Source organism: Lolium perenne, chromosome 2 (assembly GCF_019359855.2).
Source record: "Lolium perenne isolate Kyuss_39 chromosome 2, Kyuss_2.0, whole genome shotgun sequence".
Taxonomy (NCBI): Eukaryota; Viridiplantae; Streptophyta; class Magnoliopsida; order Poales; family Poaceae; genus Lolium; species Lolium perenne.
The window spans coordinates 183895330-183911814 of record NC_067245.2 but is presented as its reverse complement, the minus strand read 5'-3'; positions in this window follow the sequence as shown (position 1 = coordinate 183911814).

The window sequence follows — 16485 nt, the reverse complement described above, 5'->3', positions numbered from 1 at the left end:
GAGTGGTTGTTCCCAACCAATGATCCTCTCAAAACCGTATCTCCGCCCCATTCTTGATGGAGAAAGAACCAAAAGGGAAAAAGTGCTTCTTAGTTGCCATGATGCCAGCCCAAAAATGTGAATTCTCTGGTTTCCAAAGAATCTGAGAGATCGCCTTTGAACCAACATACTTTTTTCGCAATAGTTGTTGCCATACCCCATCCTCCGTTAACAACCTGGCCAGCCATTTACCAAGCAAATCCCTATTCTTAACTTCAAGATCATGAACACCAAGTCCACCTTGATCTTTCGGACGGCATACAACACTCCATTTAGTTAACCGGTACATTTTCTTCTCAGTATCCCTTGCCAAAAGAATCTTGATCAGAAATAGTCCAATTTATGTAATACTCCTTTTGGTAACTGGAAGAAAGAAATCATATACAGTACCATATTTGTGAGTACTGAATTAATGAGAACTAATCTTCCACCAAGGGATAGTAATTTTCCTTTCCAACTAGTAAGACGTTTTTGAAGTCTTTCTTCAACAATTTTCCATTCAGCCAACATGAGTCTCCGATAGTGAATCGGAATACCTAGGTAGCTAATTGTAAAACAACCAATCCCACGACCAAATAATTCAGCATATAGGTTGGCTTCATCGACGGCTTCATCGAAACAAAACAATTCACTTTAAGGAAGTTAATCTTAAGACCGGACAACTGCTTGAATGCTGAAAGAATTAATTTCAGATTTCGTGCCTTTTCCAAATCATGATTCATAAATAGAATTGTGTCATCGGCGTATTGAAGAATGGATAAGCCGCCATCAACGAAGTGGGGGACTACACCTTCAACTTGACCATCGACCTTAGCGCGCTCTATTATGATTGCTAGCATATCCTCCACAATGTTAAATAACATTGGAGATTGAGGATCACCTTGCCTCAACCCTTTTCTGGTCTGGAAGTATTTACCAATGTTATCATTGACCTTAATGGCAACACTACCACAAAAAAACAAAGTTATTAATAAGAGCACACCATTCCTTAGAAAAACCTTTCATCCTGAGGGTTTGTTGAAGGAAAGACCACTTGACTTTATCATAGGCTTTTTCAAAGTCGATTTTGAGTATTACCCCATTCAACTTTTTACGGTGCATCTCATGAATTGTCTCATGTAAGATGACCACCCCATCTAGGATGTTTCTACGTTGCATAAAAGCAGTCTGAGAAGGATGCATCACTTTATCTGCCACTGAATTAAGTCTAATGGTAGCAACTTTTGTGAATATTTTGAAACAAACATTTAGAAAATGCATATAGGTCTGTATTGCTGGATCCGTTCCGCATCAGTAAACTTTGGTAGAAGAATAATTTCACCAAAATTGATATGGAACAGATCCAATTGCCTCCTATGTAATTCGGCAAACAGATCCAAAAGATCAGACATGATAATATCTCAAAAAGTCTAGTAGAACTCAACCGGAAAACCATCCGACCCTGGCGTCTTGTTGTGTTTCATCTGAAAGACCGCTTTTTCTTATCTCCTCCTCGGAATAAGGGGAGGTAAGAATGGTGTTTTCTTCTAGATACACTTGAGGGATATCATCAATCCTGGATTGATCCATTGATTCCTCCGGGGCACCAAAAAGGCCTTTATAGTACGAAGTAATATAGGACTTTAATTGCTCCTCACCTTCGATCAGTCCCTCATCTTGAACAAGAGAGTGAATGAGTTTCTTTCTATGTCGACCATTGGCAACACTATGAAAGTATCTCGTATTCGAATCACTTCTAACAAGAACTAGGATTTAGACATCTGGTACCATTTGAGTTGCTCCCCACGAAGTAAACCGACTAACTTAGCATTGTATTGACTTTTAAGTTCAATCTCATGTGTTGTCAGTGGTCGTACCTCAGCAAGTGCCTCTAATGCATCAATATCTGATGATAGAGTGAGTTTCTCTTGTTTGAGCTGGCCCGACATTTGCCTAGCCCACCCTCCAAGGTATCTACGCATCGAGCGAAGTTTGTTATTCCACCTTTGGATTGGGGTGTTCCTAGCAACGGGTTTGTCCAAAATAAATTTAACCATATCCGAAAAGTCATCCCGATTAAGCCATCCAAGTTCAAATTTGAACGAACTTCTTCGTGGCGGCAATTGGGGCATGCCAGTAGATAAAAGAATTGGACCGTGATCTGACAAAGTTTCAATCTGAGGAAGAACCCGTACTAATAATAGAGGGAATTTAAATTCCCATTCCGAGTCCATCAATACATGATCTAATTTCTCGTAAGTAGGCTCGGTGAGACTATTCGCCCAAGTGAATCGTCTCCCACCCATTGTGACCTCTCTCAAATCCAGACTGTCAATGACAACGTTGAATAAGAAAGGCCAATGGACATCAAATCTGCCCCTACTCTTCTCGTGAGGGTATCTAAGAAAGTTAAAATCCCCGCCTATGATGATAGGCTGCGGATTGTCCTTCGCTAGATTAACCAACTCCCGGAGAAAAGCAGGCTTATGAACATCCTGGGCAGCTCCATAGACAGACACCAAACTCCATATGAAGTTATCGGATTTATTCCGGATGTGAAGCTTAATATGAAAGTCACCTCCGGAATTATCCAAAATTTCCATAGTCATAGTTCAGATTCCAACTAATAAGCCACCAGAACACCCCGAGGCGGGCGGGATACTGATACGTCTCCAACGTATCGATAATTTCTTATGTTCCATGCCACATTATTGATGTTATCTACATGTTTTATGCACACTTTATGTCATATTCGTGCATTTTCTGGAACTAACCTATTAACAAGATGCCGAAGTGCCGATTCTTTGTTTTACTGCTGTTTTTGGTTTCAGAAATCCTAGTAAGGAAATATTCTCGGAATTGGACGAAATCAAAGCCCAGGGGCCTATTTTTCCACGAAGCTTCCAGAAGTCCGAAGGAGAGACGAAGAGGGGCCACGAGGGGGCCACACCCTAGGGCGGCGCGGCCCCCCCCTTGGCCGCGCGGCCCTGTGGTGTGGGGCCCCCGTGCCGCCTCTTGACCTGCCCTTCCGCCTACAAATAGCCTCCGTGACGAAACCCCCAGTACCGAGAGCCACGATACGGAAAACCTTCCAGAGACGCCGCCAACGCCGATCCCATCTCGGGGGATCCAGGAGATCGCCTTCGGCACCCTGCCGGAGAGGGGAATCATCTCCCGGAGGACTCTACGCCGCCATGGTCGCCTCCGGTGTGATGTGTGAGTAGTCTACCCCTGGACTATGGGTCCATAGCAGTAGCTAGATGGTTGTCTTCTCCCCATTGTGCTATCATTGTCGGATCTTGTGAGCTGCCTAACATGATCAAGATCATCTATCTGTAATTCTATATGTTGCGTTTGTTGGGATCCGATGAATAGAGAATACTTGTTATGTTGATTATCAAAGTTATATCTATGTGTTGTTTATGATCTTGCATGCTCTCCGTTATTAGTAGATGCTCTGGCCAAGTTGATGCTAGTAACTCCAAGAGGGAGTATTTATGCTCGATAGTGGGTTCATGTCTCCGTGAATCTGGAGGAGTGACAAGAACCACTAAGGTTACGGATGTGCTGTTGCCACTAGGGATAAAACATTAGTGCTATGTTCAAGGATGTAGTTACTAGTTACATTACGCGCAATACTTAATGCAATTGTCTGTTATTAGCAACTTAATACTGGAGGGGGTTCGGATGATGACCTGAAGGTGGACTTTTTAGGCATAGATGCAGTTGGATGGCGGTCTATGTACTTTGTCGTAATGCCCAATTAAATCTCACTATACTCATCATGATATGTATGTGCATGGTCATGCTCTCTTTATTTGTCAATTGCCCAACTGTAATTTGTTCACCCAACATGCTGTTTGTCTTATGGGAGAGACACCTCTAGTGAACTGTGGACCCCGGTCCAATTCTCTTTTTCGTTGGGGCAAAGTACTTTGGTTGTGTTGTGCAGGTTCCACGTTGGCGCCGGAATCCCTGGTGTTGCGCCGCACTACATCCCGCCGCCATCAACCTTCAACGTGCTTCTTGGCTCCTCCTGGTTCGATAAACCTTGGTTTCTTTCTGAGGGAAAACTTGCTGCTGTGCGCATCATACCTTCCTCTTGGGGTTCCCAACGAACGTGTAAGTTACACGCCATCAAGCATATTTTCTGGCGCTGTTGCCGGGGAGATCAAGACACGCTGCAAGGGGAGTCTCCACTTCTCAATCTCTTTACTTTGTTTTTGTCTTGCTTAGTTTTATTTACTACTTTGTTTGCTGCACTAAATCAAAATACAAAAAAAAATTAGTTGCTAGTTTTACTTTACTTGTTATCTTGTTTGCTATATCAAAAACACAAAAAAATTAGTTTACTTGCATTTACTTTATCTAGTTTGTTTTATTTACTGTTGCTAAAATGGCCAACGCTGAAAATACTAAGTTGTGTGACTTCACAACCACAAATAATAATGATTTCTTATGCACACCTATTGCTCCACCTGCTACTACAGCAGAATTCTTTGAAATTAAACCTGCTTTACTGAATCTTGTTATGCGAGAACAATTTTCTGGTGTTAGTTCTGATGATGCTGCTGCCCATCTTAATAATTTTGTTGAACTATGTGAAATGCAAAAATATAAAGATGTAGATGGTGATATTATTAAACTAAAATTGTTCCCTTTCTCATTAAGAGGAAGAGCTAAAGATTGGTTGCTATCTCTGCCTAAGAATAGTATTGATTCATGGACTAAATGCAAGGATGCTTTTATTGGTAGATATTATCCCCCTACTAAAATTATATCTTTGAGGAGTAGCATAATGAATTTTAAACAATTAGATACTGAACATGTTGCTCAAGCTTGGGAAAGAATGAAATCTCTGGTTAAAAATTGCCCAACCCATGGACTGACTACTTGGATGATCATCCAAACCTTCTATGCAGGACTAAATTTTTCTTCACGGAATTTATTGGATTCAGCTGCTGGAGGTACCTTTATGTCCATCACTCTTGGTGAAGCAACAAAGCTTCTTGATAATATGATGATCAACTACTCTGAATGGCACACGGAAAGAGCTCCACAAGGTAAGAAGGTAAATTCTGTCGAAGAAACCTCTTCCTTGAGTGATAAGATTGATGCTATTATGTCTATGCTTGTGAATGATAGGACTAATATTGATCCTAATAATGTTCCATTAGCTTCATTGGTTGCACAAGAAGAACATGTTGATGTAAACTTCATTAAAAATAGTAATTTCAACAACAATGCTTACCGGAACAATTCTAGTAACAACTATAGGCCATATCCTTATAATAATGGCAACGGCTATGGTAATTCTTATGGGAATTCTTACAACAATAATAGGAATTCACCCCTGGACTTGAAGCCATGCTTAAGGAATTTATTAGTACGCAAACCGCTTTTAACAAATCTGTGGAAGAAAAGCTTGGGAAAATTGATATACTTGCTTCTAAAGTCGATAATCTTGCTGCTGATGTTGATCTTTTGAAATCAAAAGTTTTGCCTAATGAGAATCATCATAATAAAATTACTACTACAGCAAATGCTATTCAAGTTAGAATTAATGAGAATATAAGATTAATGGCTGAACTGCGTGCTAGGTGGGATAGAGAAGAAAATGAAAAACTAGCTAAAGAGAAGAATGTAGCTAAAGTTTGGACTATTACCACCACTAGTAATGCTAATACTACACATGTTGCTGCACCTCCTACTCATACTAATAAAATAATTGGTGTTAGCAATGTTTCCACTTCTAATGCAAAGCGCGAAAAACTGCCTGAAACTGCTAAAACTGCTGAAATTGCCTGTGATAAAGCCGCTGAAATTTTTTCCAACATTGGGGATGATGATCCCATTGCTTTAGATTATAATGGTTTGAATTTTGATGATTGCCACATCTCTGAAGTTATAAAGTTCTTGCAAAAACTTGCTAAAAGTCCTAATGCTAGTGCTATAAATTTGGCTTTCACGCATCATATTACAAATGCTCTCATAAAAGCTAGAGAAGAGAAATTAGAGCGCGAAGCCTCTATTCCTAAAAAGCTAGAGGATGGTTGGGAGCCCATCATTAAGATGAAGGTTAAAGATTTTGATTGTAATGCTTTATGTGATCTTGGTGCAAGTATTTCTGTTATGTCTAAGAAAATTTATGATATGCTTGACTTGCCACCGCTGAAAAATTGTTATTTGGATGTTAATCTTGCTGATCATTCTACAAAGAAACCTTTGGGGAAAGTTGATAATGTTCGCATTACCGTTAACAATAACCTTGTCCCCGTTGATTTTGTTGTCTTGGATATTGAATGCAATGCATCTTGTCCCATTATATTGGGAAGACCTTTTCTTCGAACTGTTGGTGCTATCATTGATATGAAGGAAGGTAATATAAAATATCAATTTCCTCTCAAGAAAGGTATGGAACACTTCCCTAGAAAGAGAATGAAGTACCCTTTTGATTCTATTATGAGAACAAATTATGATGTTGACACTTCGTCTCTTGATAATACTTGATACACACTTTCTGCGCCTAGCTGAAAGGCGTTAAAGAAAAGCGCTTATGGGAGACAACCCATGTTTTTACCTACAGTACTTTGTTTTTATTTTGTGTCTTGGAAGTTGTTACTACTGTAGCAACCTCTCCTTATCTTAGTTTTGTGTTTTGTTGTGCCAAGTTAAGCCGTTGATAGAAAAGTAAGTACTAGATTTGGATTACTGCACAGTTCTAGATTTCTTTGCTGTCACGAATCTGGGTCCACCTCCCTGTAGGTAACTCAGAAAATTAAGCCAATTTACGTGCATGATCCTCAGATATGTACGCAACTTTCATTCAATTTGAGCATTTTCATTTGAGCAAGTCTGGTGCCATTTTAAAATTCGTCAATACGAACTGTTCTGTTTTGACAGATTCTGCCTTTTATTTTGCATTGCCTCTTTTGCTATGTTGGATGAATTTCTTTGATCCACTAATGTCCAGTAGCATTATGCAATGTCCAGAAGTGTTAAGAATGATTGTGTCACCTCTAAATATGTCAATTTATATTGTGCACTAACCCTCTAATGAGTTGTTTCGAGTTTGATGTGGAGGAAGTTTTCAAGGATCAAGAGAGGAGTATGATGCAACATGATCAAGGAGAGTGAAAGCTCTAAGCTTGGGGATGCCCCGGTGGTTCACCCCTGCATATATCAAGAAGACTCAAGCGTCTAAGCTTGGGGATGCCCAAGGCATCCCCTTCTTCATCGGCAACATTATCAGGTTCCTCCCCTGAAACTATATTTTTATTCCATCACATCTTATGTGCTTTTTCTTGGAGCGTCGGTTTGTTTTTGTTTTTGTTTTGTTTGAATAAAATGGATCCTAGCATTCACTTTATGGGAGAGAGACACGCTCCGCTGTAGCATATGGACAAGTATGTCCTTGGTTTCTACTCATAGTATTCATGGCGAAGTTTCTCCTTCGTTAAATTATTATATGGTTGGAATTGGAAAATGATACATGTAGTAATTGCTATAAATGTCTTGGGTAATGTGATACTTGGCAATTGTTGTGCTCATGTTTAAGCTCTTGCATCATATGTTTTGCACCCATTAATGAAGAAATACATAGAGCATGCTAAAATTTGGTTTGCATATTTGGTTTCTCTAAGGTCTAGATAATTTCTAGTATTGAGTTTGAACAACAAGGAAGACGGTGTAGAGTCTTATAATGTTTTCAATATGTCTTTTATGTGAGTTTTGCTGCACCGGTTCATCCTTGTGTTTGTTTCAAATAAGCCTTGCTAGCCTAAACCTTGTATCGAGAGGGAATACTTCTCATGCATCCAAAATACTTGAGCCAACCACTATGCCATTTGTGTCCACCATACCTACCTACTACATGGTATTTTCCGCCATTCCAAAGTAAATTGCTTGAGTGCTACCTTTAAAATTCCATCATCACCTTTGCAATATATAGCTCATGGGACAAATAGCTTAAAAACTATTGTGGTATTGAATATGTAATTATGCACTTTATCTCTTATTAAGTTGCTTGTTGTGCGATAACCATGTTTACTGGGGACGCCATCAACTTTTCATTGTTGAATTTCATGTGAGTTGCTATGCATGTTCGTCTTGTCTGAAGTAAGGGCGATCTACCACCTTATGGTTAAGCATGCATATGTTAGAGAAGAACATTGGGCCGCTAACTAAAGCCATGATCCATGGTGGAAGTTTCAGTTTTGGACATATATCCTCAATCTCAAATGAGAAAATTATTAATTGTTGTTACATGCTTATGCATAAAAGAGGAGTCCATTATCTGTTGTCTATGTTGTCCCGGTATGGATGTCTAAGTTGAAGAATAATCAATAGCGAGAAATCCAATGCGAGCTTTCTCCTTAGACCTTTGTACAGGCGGCATAGAGGTACCCCTTTGTGACACTTGGTAAAAACAATGCATTGTGATGATCCGGTAGTCCAAGCTAATTAGGACAAGGTGCGGGCACTATTGGTACACTATGCATGAGGCTTGCAACTTATAAGATATAATTTACATGATGCATATGCTTTATTACTACCGTTGACAAAATTGTTTCATGTTTTCAAAATCAAAGCTCTAGCACAAATATAGCAATCGATGCTTTTCCTCTATGAGGACCATTCTTTTACTTTCAATGTTGAGTCAGTTCACCTATTTCTCTCCACCTCAAGAAGCAAACACTTGTGTGAACTGTGCATTGATTCCTACATACTTGCTTATTGCACTTATTATATTACTCTATGTTGACAATATCCATGAGATATACATGTTACAAGTTGAAAGCAACTGCTGAAACTTAATCTTCTTTTATGTTGCTTCAATGACTTTACTTTGAATTATTGCTTTATGAGTTAACTCTTATGCAAGACTTATTGATGCTTGTCTTGAAGTGCTATTCATGAAAAGTCTTTGCTTTATGATTCACTTGTTTACTCATGTCATATACATTGTTTTGATCGCTGCATTCACTACATATGCTTTACAAATAGTATGATCAAGATTATGATGGCATGTCACTCCAGAAATTATCTGTGTTATCGTTTTACCTGCTCGGGACGAGCAGAACTAAGCTTGGGGATGCTGATACGTCTCCAACGTATCGATAATTTCTTATGTTCCATGCCACATTATTGATGTTATCTACATGTTTTATGCACACTTTATGTCATATTCGTGCATTTTCTGGAACTAACCTATTAACAAGATACCGAAGTGCCGATTCTTTGTTTTCTGCTGTTTTTGGTTTCAGAAATCCTAGTAAGGAAATATTCTCGGAATTGGACGAAATCAAAGCCCAGGGGCCTATTTTTCCACGAAGCTTCCAGAAGTCTGAAGGAGAGACGAAGAGGGGCCATGAGGGGGCCACACCCTAGGGCGGCGCGGCCCCCCCCTTGGCCGCGCGGCCCTGTGGTGTGGGGCCCCCGTGCCGCCTCTTGACCTGCCCTTCCGCCTACAAATAGCCTCCGTGACGAAACCCCCAGTACCGAGAGCCACGATACGGAAAACCTTCCAGAGACGCCGCCAACGCCGATCCCATCTCGGGGGATCCAGGAGATCGCCTCCGGCACCCTGCCGGAGAGGGGAATCATCTTCCGGAGGACTCTACGCCGCCATGGTCGCCTCCGGTGTGATGTGTGAGTAGTCTACCCCTGGACTATGGGTCCATAGCAGTAGCTAGATGGTTGTCTTCTCCCCATTGTGCTATCATTGTCGGATCTTGTGAGCTACCTAACATGATCAAGATCATCTATCTGTAATTCTATATGTTGCGTTTGTTGGGATCCGATGAATAGAGAATACTTGTTATGTTGATTATCAAAGTTATATCTATGTGTTGTTTATGATCTTGCATGCTCTCCGTTATTAGTAGATGCTCTGGCCAAGTTGATGCTAGTAACTCCAAGAGGGAGTATTTATGCTCGATAGTGGGTTCATGTCTCCGTGAATCTGGAGGAGTGACAAGAACCACTAAGGTTACGGATGTGCTGTTGCCACTAGGGATAAAACATTAGTGCTATGTTCAAGGATGTAGTCACTAGTTACATTACGCGCAATACTTAATGCAATTGTCTGTTGTTAGCAACTTAATACTGGAGGGGGTTCGGATGATAACCTGAAGGTGGACTTTTTAGGCATAGATGCAGTTGGATGGCGGTCTATGTACTTTGTCGTAATGCCCAATTAAATCTCACTATACTCATCATGATATATATGTGCATGGTCATGCTCTCTTTATTTGTCAATTGCTCAACTGTAATTTGTTCACCCAACATGCTGTTTGTCTTATGGGAGAGACACCTCTAGTGAACTGTGGACCCCGGTCCAATTCTCTTTACTGAAATACAATCTACTGCAATACTTGTTCTACTGTTTTCTGCAAACAATCATCTTCCACACAATACGGTTAATCCTTTGTTACAGCAAGCCGGTGAGATTGACAACCTCACTGTTTCGTTGGGGCAAAGTACTTTGGTTGTGTTGTGCAGGTTCCACGTTGGCGCCGGAATCCCTGGTGTTGCGCCGCACTACATCCCGCCGCCATCAACCTTCAACGTGCTTCTTGGCTCCTCCTGGTTCGATAAACCTTGGTTTCTTTCTGAGGGAAAACTTGCTGCTGTGCGCATCATACCTTCCTCTTGGGGTTCCCAACGAACGTGTGAGTTACACGCCATCAGATACCCAAGCAAAGTCTTCCCCGCCAGAAAGGCGATTTAGAAAACTTGTTGAATAATTCCGTTTGCCCGTCTCGGAGATAGCAACTAAATGTAAAACATGTTCCCTTATGCTTTCAGCGATGTGTAAGTGTTTAGCCAAGTCTTTCAGACCTCTGCTATTCTCAAACATGCCATTCATTTGGAAACAATTGGAGATTTAGTCACCTTAGCCTTTTTATTAGGCCATGCATTACGTTTAATGGAGGAAAGTCTGGATTTACGCTCAGCTGCTTGTAATTCAATACAAGTGCCCAGAGCGGTATTATCTACATCGACCTCTGATACCTCTCCAACTAGATGTGAAAGTAGCTGGCCATCTAAGACGGCGTACGCTTCCTCCTCCTCCTCCTCCTCCTCATCATCATCAGATAAACATGTATCCGACTTACTTGAAAGCGTAGGCGTAAATTTGAGTCTATCAAACTCCATACGTCTCAGAGCATTAGCCGAAACAGAAATAGAACTAATAGAAGTACCCAACGAAAGACCCACATTATGTAGCTTAGATTTCATAAGCGGTGTTGGGAAAGTTTAAAAAGTCTTTGAACTGTTAACGGTACCTGAAAAGTCGAGGTTTGACTCCGCCTTGCGACGCATGGCCTTTGCCATGGAGTCCTCATCCGTCGCAGCCACCCCATCAATGTCGACCCCATGCCGAGCACTTCGGCGAGTGGGTGCGAGCGCCATAGCGCCCGGAGGCCGCGTAACAGCAGCAGCCCTAGGGGAGGTGGCTGTTGAGGTCGACCCTCCCCTAGTAGGCTCCACCGGCGGAAGCCCTTCAGGTTGACCATGGTACCTTAGTGTGGTGTGGCGGTGATTTCGAACGAAAGTCCAACGCTTCGGCGCCAACGACGACGGTACTTGCGGGTGCCGTGTCCCTCTTGAGGGCGCTTTGTGGTCACCTCCATCTGCCATGGCTCCGGGTGAAAACCCTTGACCATTCTATCTTGGCGACAACAATGCTTTGTATAGTACACTCTTGGGGGTGTTATCATGGAGCTAAGGTTACCTTTGGTCATGGCTCTTCGTCATCGGCGGGCAAGTCTAGATCGTAACTCGAAGCTCTTCGATACAGGTGTGGGGTGGTATCGCCGGCCCTCTATCTTTTACATGTGACTGAGTTGCCAGTGCACACGTTCTCGTCGTCCACTGGCAGGATCGGTGCTCCATGGACCAGAGCAAGCGAATAGTTTGTTCTCTCCGGTGATAACTTGGTGGGTGTGGTGCAGCGATGTCCGATAGTGTCACCTCTAGTCAGTATTTGAGGGTGCTTCTTGCGGGGTATAGCTACTTCTGTTGTTGTTTCTTTTATTTTTTGCTTTGTTTTTTGTAAAAGGTCTCTCATCACTTTGTATCGGTTTAGCCACATTTATAAAGCGGGATGAAAGCCTATTTTTTAAAAATAGAGTTATCTGGAATCCGCAATTTCTTGGTAGAGGTTGCGTTATACAAATGGCTGACAACGAAAATTGCGGCGAGAATATTCAGTTATGTTTGAAAGCGAAGAGATTACTTCTGTTGTTGAAACCCTGCCATGTTATATCTATCTGTTGTTCAGCATTTCTTTGTAAACCCATGTCTAACAGAAAAGCAGTACACGGCAATAGTCTTTTTGCACGCGAAGACAAGGAACCAGGAAAAGAAAGGGAAACTCGACTGAATAACTAGAACGCTTTCGCTTGACTCTTCAACAGCCCAGCCGAAAAAGGATTCAGTAGTCAAATGGAGTATTCTAGGTTGCTCCGTTGCTCGTGATTCCTCACAAAAGAGTTAACGACTACTGGTCGTAGTACTAGCCAGTAGTAGAAGCCACCTGGATATAACCAAATCAACCAAAGTAATCACGTGCCATTATATTAGTCGTCGCATCATTTGTCGTTCGGAAACAACCGTCTTCGATATTGGTACGGCACAAACGTTGGTTTCTATCGCGAATATTCTTACGGGACGTAACAAAGTTCGGACACATTTGTGAGCATGCAATGGGAGCATCTTATCTACAGTAGTAACTCTGTATTTCAAAGTTTCACATTTGGATTTTGTCCACCTTTTAAAAACAGCTTCTGGAATGTATGGCCATCCACATTTTCAAGTTAGTCCACACATAACTAAAGTTGTACATCTGTAAAAGCGTGCGATTTTGTTTTCGCTGTCCACAATCTACGACAGAGAAAAATGTGGACAGCCTAGAAGTGTGAGAATTCTTTATTTGACACTACTAAAGTGGTCTTACATTTTTCATGCAGAGCAGCGGAATCCTACATATACGGGATGCAATTGGCTGATGACGGTTGTACGGACTATATTCAGCTGGTTGCATTCTAAGCACCTCCAAGATGCATAGCAGCCGACTATATCTATGTAATTTTTTTAGTAGATGGTTGATTCATGTTGCCACTTGAGCGACGTTGGAATGTAAACTCTAATACTTTCAAACAACGCAATAAGAATAAGGCTGTGTACATGGTTTGGGCGTTGCTCCCATTTCGAAAAAATATGATTTTCTATTTAACCTTTGATTATTTTTTTGACACTTGATCTAAATTTATTTCCTTATGATATTTTTTAGACCAAGCATGAAATAAGGAAAAAAATTCAGCGCCAATTAGGAAATCACATTTTAAAATAGTGTCAAATGAGAAATTCTCTTTCTAAGAGTTGAGAATTCGACTATCAGAGCATCTCCACTCGTTGGCGCTCCCCACGCCCAAATCCGGCAAAATTTTCCTCTGGATTGGAGAACATTTTGGCTTGGGGAGCGCCGAAGTTCCAGCCGTCCCCCCGGCAGGACACCCCCGACTTTGGCCATTTGACATTTCAAACAAATTCGACATAAAATTTAACAAGTTCAGCAAACAAGATTCAGAAAATTGCTGACCCAAATTCGGCGAAAATCAGTACAATGTTTAACAAGTGCTGAAACAAATGAAGCACACAATTTCACAAGTTTTGAAACAAATTAATAAAGACAGACTAGTTGGCGTCAGCGTTGGCGTTGCCTCGGAGTGTCCATATGTGCTCCACTAGATCATCTTGCAGCTGTTGATGCATTGTAGAGTCTCGAATCTCCTGGCGCATAGCAATGAAGGCGGCCCATGATGTCGGCACCTGGTGATTAGGCTGTGCAAGAGGACCCTCTCTATCATATGGTGCTTTTTGCTCAGCCAGAGGAACCGGATGTCTTCGCTCATTTTCAATAATCATAATGTGTAAGCACACACAACAGTTCATCACCTCCCACATCTGATCTTTGGACCAAGTCATAGCGGGGAACCGGACGACAGCAAATCTCTGCTGGAGGACACCAAATGCACGCTCGACGTCTTTTCGGCAAGCTTCTTGTTTCCTGACAAACTCGCAATGTTTGGGGGTGCCGGGTCTCGAGATAGTCTTCACAAATGTTGCCCACTTTGGATAGATACCGTCTGCAAGGTAGTATCCTTTGTTGTACTCTCGACCATTGATCACATAGTGTCGTTGCCTAATCGACGGTACCTCGGAGGAGGGATCCTCACGAGGGGGAGAAGAAGTAGGGGCCATAGGGCGGAGTGCACACGGGACGGTGGTACGCGAGTTACCCAGCTTCGGAACACCTGCACGATGACAGGGCCTACTGCTGCTTGTCTGGTATTATCTGGGCGCTTTCGCGTTGTTACAATGAGTTGTGGTTGTGCCTCTAGGGCTCCCGGGATCCGGCTTATAAAGGCGCACGGATCTAGGGTTTACATGGAGAGTCCTAGCCGGATTACAGATAGCCTAGCTACGGTACAATATCTTGCCGTGCACGTCACGGATCCGCCTTCCATACACGTCGTACTGGATCCGGGTTCCTCATGGGCCTCCCTGGATCCGGGTCACTCCTAGGTCGGTACGGATCCGGCCTGCTGATCCTGGGCTGGACTTCTTCCTTCATGATCAACAGCAACTGGGCCGCCCGATGGGCCACATGCCTCATCACCGTCTGTGGGCCACCCGGGCTTGCCGGATCTAGGCACTGTCGATGGTACACCCATGAAGTATACCCACAACAGTAGCCCCCAGAGTTCTCCGAGTTTCCCCTGCGGTTTCCGACTTGCTGGTCCATCATGATCTCCGGCAAACGTTGGTAACGCGGAGAAACTTGAAGAGCTCCAACTTTGCATTTTCTTCTTTTTCCAACTTATAGCCGGAAAATGCTCCCATCCCGAGGGACTTCATCCATCGACGTTCCAAAGAACATTTCCGGGTTACTCCCTGCTTGAACGTAAGCCAATCTTATCTTCACAGAATCACCCGGAATCTTAAAAGACTCTAACGGTTTCGGAAATCCTTCATCTTCAGATCATGCTTAACAACGGAAGTTCCGTATTTCCTGCACAACTTCCTCATTTCCCGCGCTAAAGTTTCGCAGATGCAAATCTTCAGCCGGAATTTTCGGGAGTGCATGGTTAAGTTACCTCCACGTCGTTTTACCGCATTTGACCTAAACACGTGTCATCCATCCAACGGCGCGACCGTTCAGTTTCCACCGTTGGATCCGGATCCCGAATCTCCGAGCGCGGCCTATAAATACCCCGCGGCCCGGTAAAAATTCATTCTTTCACCCCCTCTCACCACATCGTCTTCCTCCTCGCGCCGCGCCGCCATGAGATCTTGATTCCGGCGAACTTCGCCCGGTGAACCTCGAGTGCCGCCGAACCAAGGCTTCCCTCGCTCCAAGATTCTCACGTTTGATCGGGAAACTTACTCCGCCGCCGATTCGTGGTCACGCGGGCCGATTTCCTTCAAGTTCGGCGACCTCATCTTCCGCCGGAGCTCCGTCGCACCACCGCGCCATTAGCGGTAAGTACGCCGGACTTGTAGAAGACAACCTAGTGTAGAAGATAGGCTTAGTGATCCGGGTACTCAGACACTTTGTATGGGTGCAGCCGGAAGCATGCCACTCGAATCGTCACTTTGCACTGGTAGCTCTTCGAGTAGCCCGGATCCCAACCAAATAGAACCCATATGCCCGGATCCTATATCATTCCTGCCACCGTATGTTTCCGACATCAGACTAGCTCAACCTTTTTCCGCATCTTCCAGCACCGCTCCAAGCCGGATCCCTACCCTCCAAGAGCTCCAAGAAGAACTCGAGGGACAAGCTCGGATGGCAGCAAAGGTGCAGGAGGCGGAAAACAAGAGGGCGTCCAAGGCCCGGATCCGTGAAGGAGAACGAGGTCAATGGTGGCCTTGCGCAACCACCGACGTGGAGCTTAGAGAGCTCCAGAACGAGGGAATGATCTCCACACACTGGAGTTTCGTTCGTGACTCCGACGCCCCCAAGCCAGAAGCCGGAGAAGTTGTCATGACCAAGGCTTGGGTGGAACGCGGTCTTTCACTCCCTTGTTCGGAATTTTTCCTCTCCATCCTCAACACCTACGGGCTCCAGCCCCACAACATTTGCCCCAATTCATACCTTCTCTTGTCCAACTTCGTGACTCTCTGCGAAGGACATCTTGGGATCCGGCCAGATGTCAAGTTGTGGCAATTCTTTTTCCGAGTGAAGAAAGAAACTAAGGACAAAGCAATGGTGAACTGCGGAAGCATGACGTTTATGCTCCGCCCTAATCGTATGTATCCTCCCCACGATTCACACGAGTCCGTCCGATGCTTTGGAACGCCGGATGGTTCTACGAGAAGAATGCTCCTGTTCCGGATGTCCACGAAGGCCTTCCCCAGTTCGTCAACGAACCTCCGGAAGAACTTGCAAGCTGG